General features: G+C 38.0%; 1 protein-coding gene across 1 annotated transcript in view; it reads right to left on the bottom strand.

The window, feature by feature from the left end:
• The window catches only part of ATF2 (activating transcription factor 2), an 86,368-nt gene extending 72,830 nt beyond the window's left edge, over nt 1-13,538 (bottom strand). The window contains 1 exon segment of the mRNA XM_028123190.2: nt 13,397-13,538. The gene's annotated coding sequence lies outside the window, so the exon portion shown is untranslated.
• Nucleotides 13,539-16,308: the final 2,770 nt, after the last annotated feature.

Raw genomic sequence — 16,308 nt, 5'->3', positions numbered from 1 at the left:
AAAAGAGAAAAACCTGAAGACCAGAATAACAATGCAATAGCAAAGAAACAACCTAAGTAAGTTGTAGTTTGGGAGGATAAACTCACATGTGAGGTCCACAAAACTCAGAAATGATTAACAGAGGGCCATTATATAAGTAATGGAGTGCCCAAGCGGAGTCTGGGTAAGAACCTGGCAGAAAACCAAGTTACCAACTCCATTAGGAAAAGGCAGTAATCCTGGAACAAGATGTTAAAAGGGAAAGTAGACTTTCCTCTACCATTATTTAAGGACTGAACTCTCATTATTAGGCTGTGTATGAACTTGGGAGATGTCCCTATGGCACAGACTGTTGAAAAGAAGGATTGCACTTTACCCTGAATAAGGCTGGCTGAAACAGTCTTCATGTTTAAAACTTTGATGAGAATACTAGAAGCTGGAAAGACTCTCATTTCAAAGCTGCATCAAAATTCTGTTTTACACAGACTGTTCCTTAAAGGAAAAGGGACCTGAACAGGATATTTAGCTGTACAAATGTAAAATAAGGACTATAAATGGAGCAGCAATTCAAAGGACAAATGCCTCTGTGTAAAGGTTCACATTTTCTAGGTAGAGATAAATTTCTGCAAATTGTTTCTTTCAGGGAAATGTATATTTTTAAGTAGGGCTTCAGATTTTCCTATGGAGTGCTATGTTCTTATTTTAGCAGTTGCTCACAAAAGACCAGGAACTAACACCCTAGAAAACAGCAAGATGGACTTCTGGTCTTCACTTCAAGAGAAAGGCAACAAGATTAAGCTAGCAAGCTGTACCTGGCCTGGCCTATACAGTTTATGTTTTATGCATGCAATGTTAAGATTATCATCCAGACTTTGAGAGACTTTAAACAATGTTTTTTGTTTTTGGGTTTTTTTTTTTTTTTTGTAACTTGAAACACACAGATGTAAAGAACTTCTCTTTTACCACTGCTACCCTACCCTAGCTACTGTGTATGTATTTTTTATACAAGCATATTATTTTATTGTGCCTCACAGTGCATTTTTTATAAATTGAAGGTTTTTGGCAACCTTCACTACATGGAACAACTCTATTGGTGCCAATTTTCCAACAGCATTTGCTCACTTCATGTCTTTGTGTCACCTTTTGGTAATTGTTGCAAATTTCAAACTTCTTCACTGTTATTGTATTTGTTATGGTGACTTGTGATCAGTGATCTTTGATGTTACTATTATAACTGTTTTAGGGTGCCATGGACTACACCCACATAAGACAGCAAACTTAACTGGTTAAGTGCTGTTTAAGTTCTAACAGTTCCACCTACCAGCTCCTCCCCCATCTCTTTCCCTCTCTTTCTGCTTCCCTGTGCCCTGAAACACAACAATATTGAAATTAGACCAATTAATGACCCTACAATGGCCTCTAAATGTTCAAGGAAAAGGAAGAGGGGCACATCTCTCACATTAAACCAAAAGCTAGAAATGATTACGCTTAGTGAGGAAGGCATGTTGAAACCCGAGACGGGCCAAAAGCTAGGCCTCTTGCACCAAACAGGTAGCCAAGCTGTGAATGCAAAGGTAAAATTCTTGATGGAAATCAAAAGTGCTATTCTAGTGAACATGCAAATGATAAATGAAACAGCCTTACAATTGAAACTTTTGGTTGTATGAATAGATCAAACCAGCTATACATGGCAGAAAACTGTTATTTAAAAATTGTCCTTCAAGGGCTCTGGGTGGCTCAGTCGTTAAGCGTCTGCCTTCAGCTCAGGTCATGACTACTTTGATTGATACATATTACCTTAAGCTAAAACCTAATCCAGACTAAGGCCCTAACTCTCCTTAATTCTAAGGCGGCTGAGAGAGGTGAAGAAGCTGCAGAAGAAAAGTTGGAAGCTGGCAGAGCCGGTTCATGAGGTTTAAGGAAAGAAGCCACCTCCATAACATAAAAGTATAAGATGAGGGGGTACCTGGCTAGCTCCGTCAGTAGAGCATGCAACTCTTGATCTCCGGGTCTTAAGTTCGAGCCCCACACTGGGTGTAGAGATTACCTGAATTTTTTTTAAAAAGTACAAGGTGAAGTAGCAAGTGCTAATACAGAAACTGCAACAAGTTATCTAGAATATCTAGCTAAGATCATTAATGAGGGTGGCTACACTAAACAAAAGATTTTCAATGTATATGAAACAGCCCTAGATCGGAAGAAGATACCCTCTAGGGCTTTCATAGCTAGAAAACAGTTCATGTCTGGTTTCAAAGCTTCGAAGAACAGGCTCTCTTGTTAGGGGCTAACACAGCTGGCAACTTTAAGTTGAAGCCAATGCTCCTTGATCATTCTGAAAAATCTTAGAGCCCTTAAGAATTACACTCAATCTACTCTGCCTGTGCTCTATAAATGGAACAACAAAGTCTAGATGACAGCACATCTGTTTACAACATGCTTTAGTGAATATTTTAAGCCCACTGTTTAGACGTGCTGCTCAGAAAAAAAGATTCCTTTCAAAATGTTACTGCTCACTGACAATGCACCTGACACCCAAAAACTCTAATGGAGATGTGTAACAAGATTAAAGTTTTCATGCCTGCTAAACACATCTATTCTGCTGCCCATGGATCAAGGAGTAATTCTTTCAAGTCTTATTTAAGAAATACATTTTATAAAACTGTAGCTACTATAGATAGTGATTCCTCTGATGGATCTAAACAAAACTGAAAACCTTCTAAAAAAGATTCACCGTTCTAGATGCCATTAAGAGCATTTGTGATTCATGGGAAGAGGTCAAAGTATCAACATTAACAGAGGAGTCTGGAAGAAGTTGATTCCAACTCTCGTGATTTTGAGGGGTTCAAGACTTCAGTGGAGGAAGTAAATACAAATGTGGTGGAAACAGCAAGAGAACTAGAAGTGGAACCTAAAGATGTGACTGAATTGCTCCAATCTCATGATAAAACTTGAACAAATGAGGAGCTGCTCTTTATGCATGAGCAAAGAAAGTGATTTCTTGAGATGGAATCTACTCCTGGTAAAGATGCTCTGAAGATTATTGAAATGATAGCAATGGGATGCCTGGGTTGCTTAGTCGGTTGAGTGTCTGCCTTCGGCTCAGGTCATGATCCCAGGGTCCTGGGATCAAGTCCCAAGTCGTCGGACTCCGTGCTCAGCGGGGGGTCTGCTTCTCCCTCTCTGCCTGCCACTCCCCCTGCTTTGTGCTCTGACAAATAAAATCTTTAAAAAAAAGATAGCAAAGAATTTAGAATATTACATAAAATTAGTTGATAAAAGCAGTGATTGGGCTTTAGAGGACTGACTCCAACTTTGAAAGTTCTACCATGGGTAAACTTCATTGATGTTTAAAGAAATTGCCATAGCCACCCCACCTTCAGCAACCACCACCTGATCAGTGAAGAGCCACCATGGGCAAAACCCTACACCAGCAAAAAGATTACAACTGGCTGAAAGCTCAGATGATGGTTAGCATTTTTTTTTTTAGCAATAAAGGATTTTTAAATTAAGGTATGTATAGTTTTTTTAAGATATACTAGCACACACTTAAAAGACTACAGCATAGTGAAAACATAAATTTTAAATATACTAGGAAACCAAAAAAATTCATCTGACTTGCTTTATTGTGGTCATCTGGAACCTAACCTGCCATATCTCTAAGGTATGCCTGTATTTGGATATAATTAACCTGTGGTTAAGGGTATGGGCTCTGCTGAAGGAGGCCAACACTGCTAATGGTAAATATTCTGGAAAGCAGATATAGTGTCAAAAAACAAGGCTCAGGGGGCACCTGGGTGGCTCATATGGTTAAGCGTCTGCCTTCGGCTCGGGTCATGATCTCAGTGTCCTGGGATCGAGTCCCACGTCGGGCTCCCTGATCAGTGGGAGTCTGCTTCTCCCTCTCCCTCTGCCTGCGGCTTCCCCCTGCTTGTGCTCTATCTCTCTGACAAATAAAATCTTTAAACAAAAACAAGGCTCAGAAAGTAGATATTCATGTGAGAAAGGAACTAAGCCTCTCTTGACATAGACTCAGAAGAGTCTATGGGTTTCTGGCCTTGTGGGAGGATAGGAGCTAGGCAGGAAGAGGACAGTCTTTTCAAGGCAGTGTTCAAACAGGTGTATGTATTACTGAAGGGACACTAATGCATTCCAAGGGACCCCTGAGCAGGATAAGTTTTAAGAAAAATTTTTATCTTTAATTTCCCTATGTTTACTTTCCTAAAAATGATCTACTTTCCCTAAATCCTCATTCTTCCATAGTTCAAAAGAAACCCATACTTCTCACCCATACCAAATCTCATTACCATGCATTGACCCAGCTTGTAAAACCTTCATGGAACAAAACAAGGGGATTATTTAAAAAGTGAAGGGCGCCTGGTGGCTCAGACGTTAGGCGTCTGCCTTCAGCTCAGGTCATGATCCCAGGGTCTTGGGATCGAGTACCACATTGGGCTCCCTGTTCTGCGGGAAGCCTGCTTCTCCCTCTCCCACTCCTCCTGCTTGTGTTCCCTTTCTCTCTGTTGAAAAATAAATAAAATCTTAAAAAAAAAAGCTCACAAAATCTCTCTTAAAAAAAATAAATAAAAATAAAAAGTGTCTTAAAGCCTCCCTTAATCCAGGCACCATTTAACCTCAGGCTTGTGTCTTTGCCTGTCTTATAAGTATTTCTGCTAAAGCACTGTTTTTAAGAATGGCATTTTGCCCTGTGTTTAGGAATGTTCTGAATTCATATATATTGTTTAGTGTGATGACAGGAACAATAAAAACTTTTCATTTAATGACTGCTTCTTCCATTCTCAAAATATTGTCCGAAAATGCACTGTCCCGAGAGAGCTCCATGAAAAGAAGAAATCAGTAAGAAACTGAGTAAAGTTCAATTTATATTTATTGCAGAGAAGTATGATAAACTGATCAATACTTTGAAACACATTAAAATCCACTGGATTCAAATAAAATTATGTTGAAGAAGAGGAAGTTAAATAGAAGGTCAATAAGAGGAATAATGAAAATTTCCAACTGTTAAAGATGAATTCTAGTTTGTTTTTTAAAACCAATGATAGCATCAAATCACTACTGAAATTAGGTACTTATAAAAAAATAGTGTCAGTATCTAGAAAAGCCAGAAATTGTACTTTTTTTCAACTATTTAAACTTAAGATGAAAAATTTTAGGATTCAACTTAGAAATGTGCAAGGGTACAAAGTTTATCAAATTTCTTTTCAGGAGCACATTAGTATAGTAGGTAGAATGGTCCCCCAAAGTAGTCCACATCCAAATCCCTGGAAACTATGAATAATTATTTTATATGGCAAAATAGACTCTGAAGATGTAAAAAAACTACAAATCCTAAAACAGGAAGATTATTCTGGGGTTATCCAGGTGGCCCAATCTAATTACAAGAGTCCTTAAGAACAGAAAACTTCCTCTGTCTGGAGTCTCAGAGATTCAGTAGTAGCTTAAGTCAAAAACATTAGAAGCATGAGGGAGACCTGACTTGTCATTACTGGAGGGGACAGGACTGAAAGCCTTTCAGCTTCTAAGAGCTGAATAACCATCTAAGTGGTTATCACTCCAAAAGGAATCTGCATTCAGCCAAGAATCTGAATGAACCTGGAAGTGGATTTTTCCCCCAGACACTCTAGCACGGAATACAGCTCAGCCAACAATAAACTTTGGGTTTGTAAGACCCTAAGCAGAAGACCCAGCTGAGCCCACCTGGACTTCTGACCTACAAAAACTGTGAGATAAATTTGTGTTGTTTTAAGATGCAAAATATGTGGTAATTTGTGATGCAGGAATAGGACATTAACAGTGTGAGCAAAAATGTTAAAGTACCCAGGAGGGTAGGCTTGTGTCACAAGGCTTCAAGGGCAGCAATACCTTAGAGACAAAGAACTCTGTGCTTTAATTTCCTTCTTATATCTTGGTCAAGAGCCACAAAATGCAAAAAGTTATCCTAGAGCAATCCTGGGGTCCTGGGAACATCACTATGGTCATAATAACAAAACTTGAACCTAAGAGTTTGAAAACCTGTAACTATGAGCTGGTAACTCCCTTTCAAGGTTAAGGCACCTTTGAGTTTCTATATTAGAAAAATTTTAAATGGTATGATTTCACTATGATCCTCAACAGTAAGAAACAATACACCACTTTCAGTGTTGTCAAAAAGAATAAAGGATAATAATATATATAAAATACATAGTATAGTGTGCATGGCACTTACATGGTATCTATTATTACAAGTTTTACTGTATTTTACTTTGACATTAAATGTACATTTTCTAACGCTTAATCAATCCTAATCTTACTACCTTCTTTAAAACCCCAAACTGAGAACTACATGTTTAATTTTTAAACAAAAGGTTTTTAATCTTTAACCCATGAATTTGATGTTATCCCATAAGGTTATTTGGTATATAATGTTTAGTTCTATGTAAGGAAATCAAACACCTCAGAAGTGAGAAAAATAGAAGCCCAGCTTTAATGAGGAAAGCAGCTTTTAATTTTGCCCCACTCACAGCAGACACGACAGATGTTCTTCACACATATCCCCAATTCCCAAGAGTATATAAGCGTTTTGATGACATTCCTCAAAGTTGATGGCACACACAAAGAACACCTCAGACTATTCCCAATACTGTATTCGTGAAAGTATGACTATGTGAATATTGAGATCAACCCAATATATCAAAATATCCTTTAATAAAAATGTAAATTTTTAAGTTAAACTTCATTTTTTAAGTGAGTCTTAATTATTCCCAGACCTCTAATCCCTAGGTGATATAAGGTAAGCAAGTTCTTGTCTTATAGCCTAAAATTACAACAGAACATTAGAAATATACAAATACAGGGGCACCTAGGTGGCTCAGTTAGTTAGGTGTCTGACTCTTGGTTTCGGCTTAGGTCATGTTCTCATGGGTAGTGGGATCCAGCACTGTGTCAGGTTCCACGCTCAGCAGGGAGTGTGCTTGAGGATTCTCTCCTTCCCTCTTCCTATGCCCTCCCCTACTCAACCACACACTCTCTCCGTCTCTAAAATAAAATAAAATAAATCTAGGAACACCTGAGTGGCTCAGTCGGTTAAGTGTCTGCTTTCGGCTCAGGTCATGATCCCAGGGTCCTGGGATCAAGTCCTGCATCAGGCTCCTTGCTCAGCGGGAGCCTGCTTCTCCCTCTGCCTGCCACTCCCCCTGCTTGTGCCTGCACTCACTCTCTCTGACAAATAAAATCTGAAAAAAAAAATCTAAAAAAATACACAAATAAAAAGACTGTACAGATTAATGGTTACGAATATGAACAGTGCTAATCCAAATTTTTACTAATAACATCATTTTAGATTTGGTAATCACATCTGTTATATAAAATAATGCCCATAGCATTATTTTTCTAAAGGTACATGTAAAAAATGTACATATCTACTGTTGTTTTTATTCTAATTGTATTCTTGTATCTTTTATTATTGTATTCTTATTAAAAACTTACCTTTTGTAAAAGTAAAAAGAAAACAGAAATTCACAGTTCACCAGGAATTACAGTAAGTCCTAGTTATCACTGCTATTAAGAGTATATTGATACTAATTTCTCATTATGAATAGAGTACAAATAAGATATGGTACAGATTATCTATAATTCCTACTGCAACACTAGTAAGCTCCTCTCTCTTCCTCTCAAAGTATATCAAAATTAAGTGAAAGAGCTATTACTAAATAACCTTCAATCCAACATCATATGTCAATAATTATTAAAACCTTCCTTACAAATGATAAAAGACACAGTGACTCTCAACACTGTGATTGAGAACTGATGTTATATTAGTTGAATAATCAATAAAGAACTCAAAAGAATATTAGAAGAAGACATACAGATGGCCAGCAGACACATGAAAAGATGCTCATCATCACTTATCAGGCAAATGCAAATCAAAACTACAACAAGGTACCACCTCACACCCATCAGAAGGGCTAAAATCAACAACACAAGAAATAACAGGTGTTGGCGAGGATGTGGAGAAAAAGGAACACTTGTGCACTGTTCATGGGAATGCAAACTGGTACAGCAACTGGAAACCAGTATGGAGGTTCCTCAAAAAGCTAACAGAACTATCTTATGAGCCAGCAATTGCACTACTGGGTATTTACCTGAAGAATACAAGAACACTAATTCAAAGAGATACATGCACCCCTATGTTTATAGCAGCACTGTTTACAATGGAAGCAGCCCAAGTGTCCACTGATAAATGAATGGATAAAGATGATGTGATACACACATACATACACACACACACACACACACACACACACACTCACTCCATGGAATATTAGTCATAACAAAGAATGAAATCTTGCCATTTGCAATGACATGGATGGAACTAGACAGTATTATGCTAAGTGAAATAAGTCAGAGAAAGACAAATACCATATGATTTCACTTGTATGTGCAATTTAAGAAACAAAACAAACAAGGGAAAATAAAATGAGAGAGACAAACCAAGAAACAGCTCTTAATTATAGAGAACTGATGGTTACGGGGGTGGGGTGTAGGGGGATGGATTAAATAGGTGATGGGGATTAAGGAGTGCACTTGTAGTGATGAGGACAGGGTTATGTATGTAAGTTCTGAATCACTATACTGTACACCTGAAACTAATACTATATGTTAACTAACTAGAATTAAAAAAAAGAACAAACATTAGAAATGTGGTATTTTATTTAATCATCATCTCTTCCACAATGAAAAGGAATGAAAGGCTTCACTGAAATGTTTCTAATGGAACTGGTGGAATAGAAGAAAATGATAATTAGATTTTATGGAAATCATACTGTCACAATTTTATCATCTCAAAATATGTGTATGCTATACTACATGAGTTTTATATAGAAAAAGTCTGACTTGGGAAGAAAGCGAACAAAAAAATAGGAGATACCCTCTCACATGATTTATGAAAATTCTAACATAGTAAGTTGCACCCAAATTATAAATTCCTACGGAAAACTCAACTTTACTGCCAAAGCTACTAAAGAGATGAATGATGTCCTGCCTTCAAGCTACATCACACATACCTGGAAGGGCTATGGTAGATTATTATCATTTCTGAATGTACTTTAACAATAATTACCACACCATATACTAAATATTCATTAGTTCCTGACACTGTTTTAAGCGTTCCATATACACTAATTATTTGAACAAAACTATGAATTAAGTATTATCTTTAAAAATAAGGAAATTGAAGCACAGAGTTATTTGCCCAAGGTGATACAGATGATAAGTGGCAGACCCATGACAGTCCAGCTAATAACTACCCTAAAACACTGATTATATACATACTATGTACCAGAAGACAACACAAAGAAAACTCGATCAATGTGGCTATACACATTCTTTATTTCAAGGATTACCTATTTGCAAACAAACGTCATTATGATTTTTAATAACTCATAGATCCATAAGTCAGAAAGTAGCTCTTATATAAAAGTAAACTAACATAAAACATCCAACATGTAAACCATGTAAAACTACATCAAATTTAAGGATTACTGTTACTATACTGTCAAGTTTCAGTAATCTTTATGAGAGTCAGTGAAATGAAGAAAATATAAAATATACATTATCTGTCCCAGCCCACAGATCACTGGTAGGCAAATAACTACAGATAGATATGGTCTACTAAATAAAACTGCTAAATAATGCAACTTATTCCCATTAATAATTCCTAATTAAGCAATCCTACTTAATTAATCAGCATTAACTCCAAAGTTGGTAAAATTATGATAAAACTGGTGCAGATTCTGACAGTATAGACTTGCTCAATCAACTCTGTGGGGAGGCAAAAATCTGGCAATAAAGTAACATTTATATCCTTTGACCTAGTAATTTCATTTGAGATTAGTATCCTACAGAAACAATTCAAAAAAAATATATACGTATAGAGATGCTCAATTCAATGTTAAAATAGAAACTGAAAACAATCACCTTCCTGTTGGGCATTTAAAATTGAGGAAATTTTAATGGTCAATTGGTAAACTATCATGTAACCATTATTGATCACCAAGGTCAGACAATATGGGGAAATGCGAAGGCTGTAAAAATAAAACATAACTGTATCTAATGATAAAATTCTGTCAAAGCTATAATATATATGCAGAAATTAGAAGGTGATAAAAATAATGAAAAGTCATTTGTCAGCAGGGCAAACTCGTAGTTGATTTCTAGTAACTATTTTATGTGTTCAGTAAATAGAAACATAGCCCACACACAAGTATTAGAAAAAACAAAGCTATAAAATTGGAAGAACAAAGCTATAAAGTTGGAATGACAAAAGTTTAGATTCAGGTAAGCAAACTAAAGAACATTTAAGGAATTTGTAAATTAAGGTAGATTATAGATAAAGATGTACACTACTAGCCAAAGAACCAAAATACACTTGGTATTTTGCCAACTGGCTTTTTGCCAATTTTAATCATTCCCACCCTGTTTTCCCTACTAATCTTGTTGAGAATCTCTGCGGTAATAAGCTACTACTACTGTTAGGAGTTTCTATTCCTTGGGTATTAAGAGAAAAAAACGAGAATCACTATCTTTAAGATAGAGAATGCAGACATGGGTGAATTAAGCCTCGCCCCAAAAGCATTCTATTTACATCCCTTCTTGTTACAAAAAAAATGTTTTTAATCACCCTACTGCCACTGCTAAAATGCCAAGAAGGGGGAAAAAAAAAGCATCACTTAAACATACTTAAAAGTGTCAATGAATATACATTTCAAGAGTGTTAAAAATAAACGAAAATAGTATATATAAATACGTGTATCTATAAATATATAATACAGGACACATTTATAGTAATACATGTAAAATAATTCCAATTATTGTTGGCCATAAAGGTCCACAAACTTCCTTAAATTTTTATGAAATTATATTTTACTCTAACTTTTTAATCTTGAGCTCAAGAAACAGAGCAAAAGAAATAAAATGTTTTGTGGGTTTTCCCCTGGACGTAAGTAGTGAATACTATCGTTAACACCTCTTAAGAATTACATTAAGAAAATATGCAGTATTTTAGGTAAGTCCCTTAGTCTCAAGGAATAGGTGTGAGTTAAAGGATAAACACAGAAATACTAAGTTAAACTACTGACTACAACAATGCATATGTGTTGTTTTCCTATAGTACATTTTAGTTACAGTGAATAGTATAGCAAGTACTAAATGTATTGATTTTTATAAGGATCAGTTGACTATCCAATTATTATTATTCAATGGGTTTTTGAAAAGAGAGATTGTATTATCTGCTCAAGATGACACAGATAAGATCTACACATTTGATCTAACATGATCTAACAGTTTACCAGCAGAGAACATCTAAATCATTAAAACCCAACTTTTTCAAAACACAAAAATTTAGGTAGGAAAAATGTAGACTATTTCTTCAGACTTAATGCTAGTTATTGTAGACATCTGATGTATAGCATAACATTTTTAAAAATGATATTGATAGCTTTCAAATCCTGAATACCAAGAAAAAGCATTGCTACAAATTATGTTAAAGAGCTGACATGATAACCTTAATATGTACTGTTATTTTAGTTTAAATATATGAAACAAATACTCCAAGAAAATACAGGCATTTCTGGATTACATATTTAATAGATTATGGTAAAGTGCCCCAAAGAGAAATAAACATTCTAATAAGGTTATTTTAAAAAGAATTTCCAGGAAATGCAATCAGATCTACAGAAGGCATGTGTACCTTAAACACACAAAGAGTTCCTGAAAGCTCCTTCCTTACTGACAAATACAAACACCTATGTTCTAAATTACAATATGGTTCAAATAATTGAAAATTTAATGGCAGTAACCCTCTCAAAAAAGATAAAACAGGTCTTAGGAAAGCAGCATATGAACCACCATAAATTTGTAAGATTCTTATAAATTACGTTACAAAGACTAGGATTTTTGTTATTCAATTATTGATGACCAAAGATTCAAGAACATCCTTAACTCTAATTCTTTATCTGCAGAAGGGCATCTCTATTTTTTTTAACACACTTTACAAAGATGTTCCTGCAGTTTTGAAAAGTGTTTAAGTGGATTCCTAAAGTCAATGTAACAAATTTAATTACAAGATGTAACTGCTACTGTATTTGTCTTTCAGGTCACTTAACCCTGTAGGGCTGACTTTTTAAACAAGCTTATCACCTTTATAGTTTTGGTACAATAGACCAAGGTTACATGGCTATTTAAAAATTACACCTAGAAAGGCTATTACTGACAGCGCCAGTGGTTTCTTCAAAAAGGACCAAAAGTGCACTCAGATGAATAGTTTTTGTTTTGATTTCAAGTACGTATATTAAACAAGCATTATTAGTCTCCATAATTTAAAATTCCCAAGAAATTATAACTTTCACATAATTTAGGTATTAGTCAATAGGGTGAAGGTCCATGAGGTGTAATCCCTTTCATTCCATCATATTCACAGGAGCTTTGCTCTTGGCCTCAACCAGTTTTAAACTCTCCCTTAAGCAAAGGCAATTTTATACTACCTAGGGACACAAAATAGTCCCTGGCTCCTCCGCCTTCTCCTTCCTCTAGCGAGCTAACACAGAAAATACACACATACACACACACAATCTCTCGGCCCTGCTCCCTAGGGCATCAATAAAAAGCACAGGTTACTTCCCTACAGAGGCTCTGCAGTCCATGCAGGGAGGTAAAAAATGGGGGAAAATACCAGAATCAATCTGCACCCACACCTCAGCCCCGCCCCAACGGGAAAAAGTGGGGGGTGGCGGGAGTGTGAGGGGGCAGAAAGGACAGAAAAGGCCGACACTTTCAGCTCACGGGTTCTCCATACCATTTGTTCCATCATGTTCCACCACAGGCAGAGACCCTGACCCTATTTTCTGCTGCGCCTCCCGATCCTCATCCCGGCCACCATCACCTATACACAGTCCCCAACCACTGAGTCCTGGGTGGGGAGACCAGAGCCGGCCCTCTTCCTGCTAATCCAAGGACTAAAGGGGGTCTCCCTGCGCCCTCCGCGGATACGACGTGGAGCCCGGAGACCTCTGAACTAACCAGAGAAGGGGGAAGATAAATCGGGGGGAGGGGTCTAAGAGAAGCCGTTATTCCTTTTTCCTCTTCGTTAGGAAAGCGCGCGAGCGGGGAGGGGCCGGAACAACGAATGCCAGTTACCTAACGGTCCCGCCCGGCCGGTCGGGCTCCCGAAGCTGACGCCGCGCGAGCCGCTGAGGTGGCAGTACAGCCTCAGTCGCCCCGAGGGCTAGGCACTGAGGCAGGAGCGCCCGAGGTGATGGGAAGCGGGGGGTGGGGACTACGGTGAGCGACGTCGCCATGTTAGTGCCTTCTTTCTCCCTATCCCTACAGTCTCCAGCCCTACGGCTTTCTCCCCATCACGACTCACCTTTCCAGGACACTAGTTCATGCTTCTCTCGGTCGCCAGGGAGGCCCGAGCTCAGCCGTGTTTACAAACTACCCCGGGAGGAAAGGGCTGAACCGCACTTTAAAGGCCACGGGCTCCCACAGGCTTCCGTCCTCTCTCGCGAGATCGGACTGACACCCCCCCCCCCCCTCCCCGCCCCACTCCCGGCATCCCCCCTTTCTTCTCGCGCCCCTCCCCTCCACACACACGCCCCTTCTTGCCTTCTTTCCGTCGGAGCGCCTCCGGGTCAGGTGATTCCGTCCTCCTTAAGGGGGAGGGGGCGGCACCTCAGGAGGGCGGGGAGGGAGGGGGCGGGAACCAAAGAACACTCACTAGCTGACGATTGGACAAAGAGCCCGGAGGGCGGGAAGCAGTTCTGGAAGGGGGTGGGACCGCAGAGCCAGAAGAGAGGAGTCGCCGTAGGCCCTGCTGAAGCCGGCCATTGGCAGGGCCTACAGACTGGCGTGGGTGTGGGACGCTGTAACCCCTGGACGTTGGGGTCGCGGGAAGGGTTTGGCGGTGTGCGGAGAAGTAAGGTGAACTCTGGAAAAGGCTGCGAGTGGCGGGAGGGAAAGCGCGATGAGTCCTCCGAGCTCTGCCACAGAAGCCCGGTATTTTTGTTGCTGTCGCTTCCTGACCCTGGGTAGGAAGGAGGGCAAAACGTTAGACAGGCGCGCGCCTAAACCCACTTTACTGCCACTCTGAAGCCTGAGACGGGGAGTTTTCGTTAAGCTGAGGTTGGGAAGAGGTGGAGTTTGCCGTAAAGTACCCCCAAGGCCTCTACGCGCCTAAGGCGGGAAAGCAAGATAAGTCGGTTTTGAAAAGAAAAGGAAAAACATTTACTTTGGATGGTATTTGTTCGAATTTTACTTAGCTATAACTGAAACTGATTCTTCCGGCTCCTGAACGCCTGGTACAGTCTAGGATATTAGCATATAATTATGTTCTGAGTAACTTACCAAAAGAAATACAGTGCCCTCCACTATATAACCGTAAGTTAAAACAGTGCAAGGAGTTGGTTATAGGAGAAAATCTTCCATAATAAGGTGTATTCTATTTTATCAGTTTTCTTTTACTTAGTAGTTACGGATTTTAAACATACCAACTTTAATAATGTCACACTTTTAAAATATCAGCAACTCCTTATTAACATTTACAAAGGACCAAAGGACACCAAATTAGAATATGGAATAGAAATGGATCTCTTCCCATACTACTATTCCACTGCTCACTGGGTTACTACAATGACAAAGAAATGTCTGTCAAGCTTTGAAAGTAGCTGTTTTAAAAAGGATGGAGAAGGAAGACCATTTGATTTAACATGAGGGACAAAAGAGACCATATATACTGTTCTGCAATTGACACAGATATACTCCTGAAAACACAGAATAGTGCTGAAAATATTTTTTTAATGTTGCTCTGTGATTCTCTATATAACAAATATTTCAGCGTTAAGTGTGGGGATATTGATTGTTCAATAAATATGCACAATGAAAAGTATGATCAGGGGCTCCTGTGAAAATTTGTTTTAACTGTCTTTTAAAAAAAGCCATTTTTTCATCTATTATGTGATTATAAATTATGAATAAAGTTTATGTATTAATATAAAATGCACTCTCAAACATCCAAATCAAAGTGAAACTGAAATTATTGGAAGATTGTGAGGTATTGTATTTGAAAGTTAGTAAGTGTGCAGTTCAATAATGATATCTGGCATAAAAGTGAAATTCTGATGGCACTGAACCTTTTACCAGATTTCTGGCCTGTGTACATATATGTGAGGCTCTTTTAAAACTAATTTCATTATTCAAAAGACCAGAAAGAAGCCAGAATATTAACACTGTTTACTTCTCAAGTTAAAATGAAAGTACTATCCCTATCTAATATCAGTGACACTGTAGTAGTGTTTGTGTCATGTAGAACTAATTATATCAGTTAAACTTCGCAGCTCAGATTACTGATACTGAATACGATGATGGACAAGATGTGCAAATGACAAATCACAAGTTATTAGATCAAGTATGTATTCACTAAAACCGTGCTTTTCTCCAACTCTGAACATGTCTAATGTGAGGAAAAGAACTATAAGTGTTATGGCATTGCAAAATTGCATCAATTAGATTTTCTTAAAACAATTATTTTCCATTCACTTATATCAAAAATTCAAAATTCTTTTCTCCACTTTTGATTCATTTTCAGTTGGCAGTAGATTTGGTTTTAAATTTCTCCCCCTCATCCCTACTTCTCCAGTCTGTTGTCAAGTAGTTAAATATCTACATAATGCACATGGAGAGAAACATGTTATTTTATTTATTTATTTATTTTTAATATTTTATTTATTTATTTGATAGAGAGAGACACAGTGAGAGAGGGAACACAAGCAGGGGGAGTGGGAGAGGGAGAAGCAGGCTTCCCGCGGAGCAGGGAGCCCGATGTGGGGCTCGATCCCAAGACGCTGGGATCATGACCTGAGCTGAAGGCAGACGCTCAACAACTGAGCCACCCAGGCTCAGAGGAACGTGTTATTTTAAAGAAAATCTTTCAGGAGTCCTCAAAGAAGAAAGAAGAATTATTTAGTAATATAAATAGTACTCTGCTCTGTTGTGAGAATGTAGTTTTAGCTACTTTTCTTTTTTAAAAAGTAAACAAAGTGAGAAAAAAAATAAAGGAGATCACAGGGAAAAAACAGGTGGAAAGGATGCAAACTGTTCCATACCATGTTGGCAACCTGGTAGTTAGAAAATGTCTTGCTTTATATATTTGTAATTCCACAACAGTTCCTTTACTATAACTTTTTTACAAATGGAGAAAAAATTCAGCTTAGACAAAATGAATGTAGTTATTATTTTCAGTCCTGATCTTGTGAACTTGTCTCACTCTCCATATCTTAATAA

This window comes from Eumetopias jubatus, unplaced genomic scaffold, assembly GCF_037043125.1.
Source record: "Eumetopias jubatus isolate StellerSeaLion01/CBP00866 unplaced genomic scaffold, mEumJub1_p1.0 scaffold_3, whole genome shotgun sequence".
Classification (NCBI taxonomy): Eukaryota; Metazoa; Chordata; class Mammalia; order Carnivora; family Otariidae; genus Eumetopias; species Eumetopias jubatus.
This window is presented reverse-complemented; position numbering and strand designations above follow the sequence as displayed.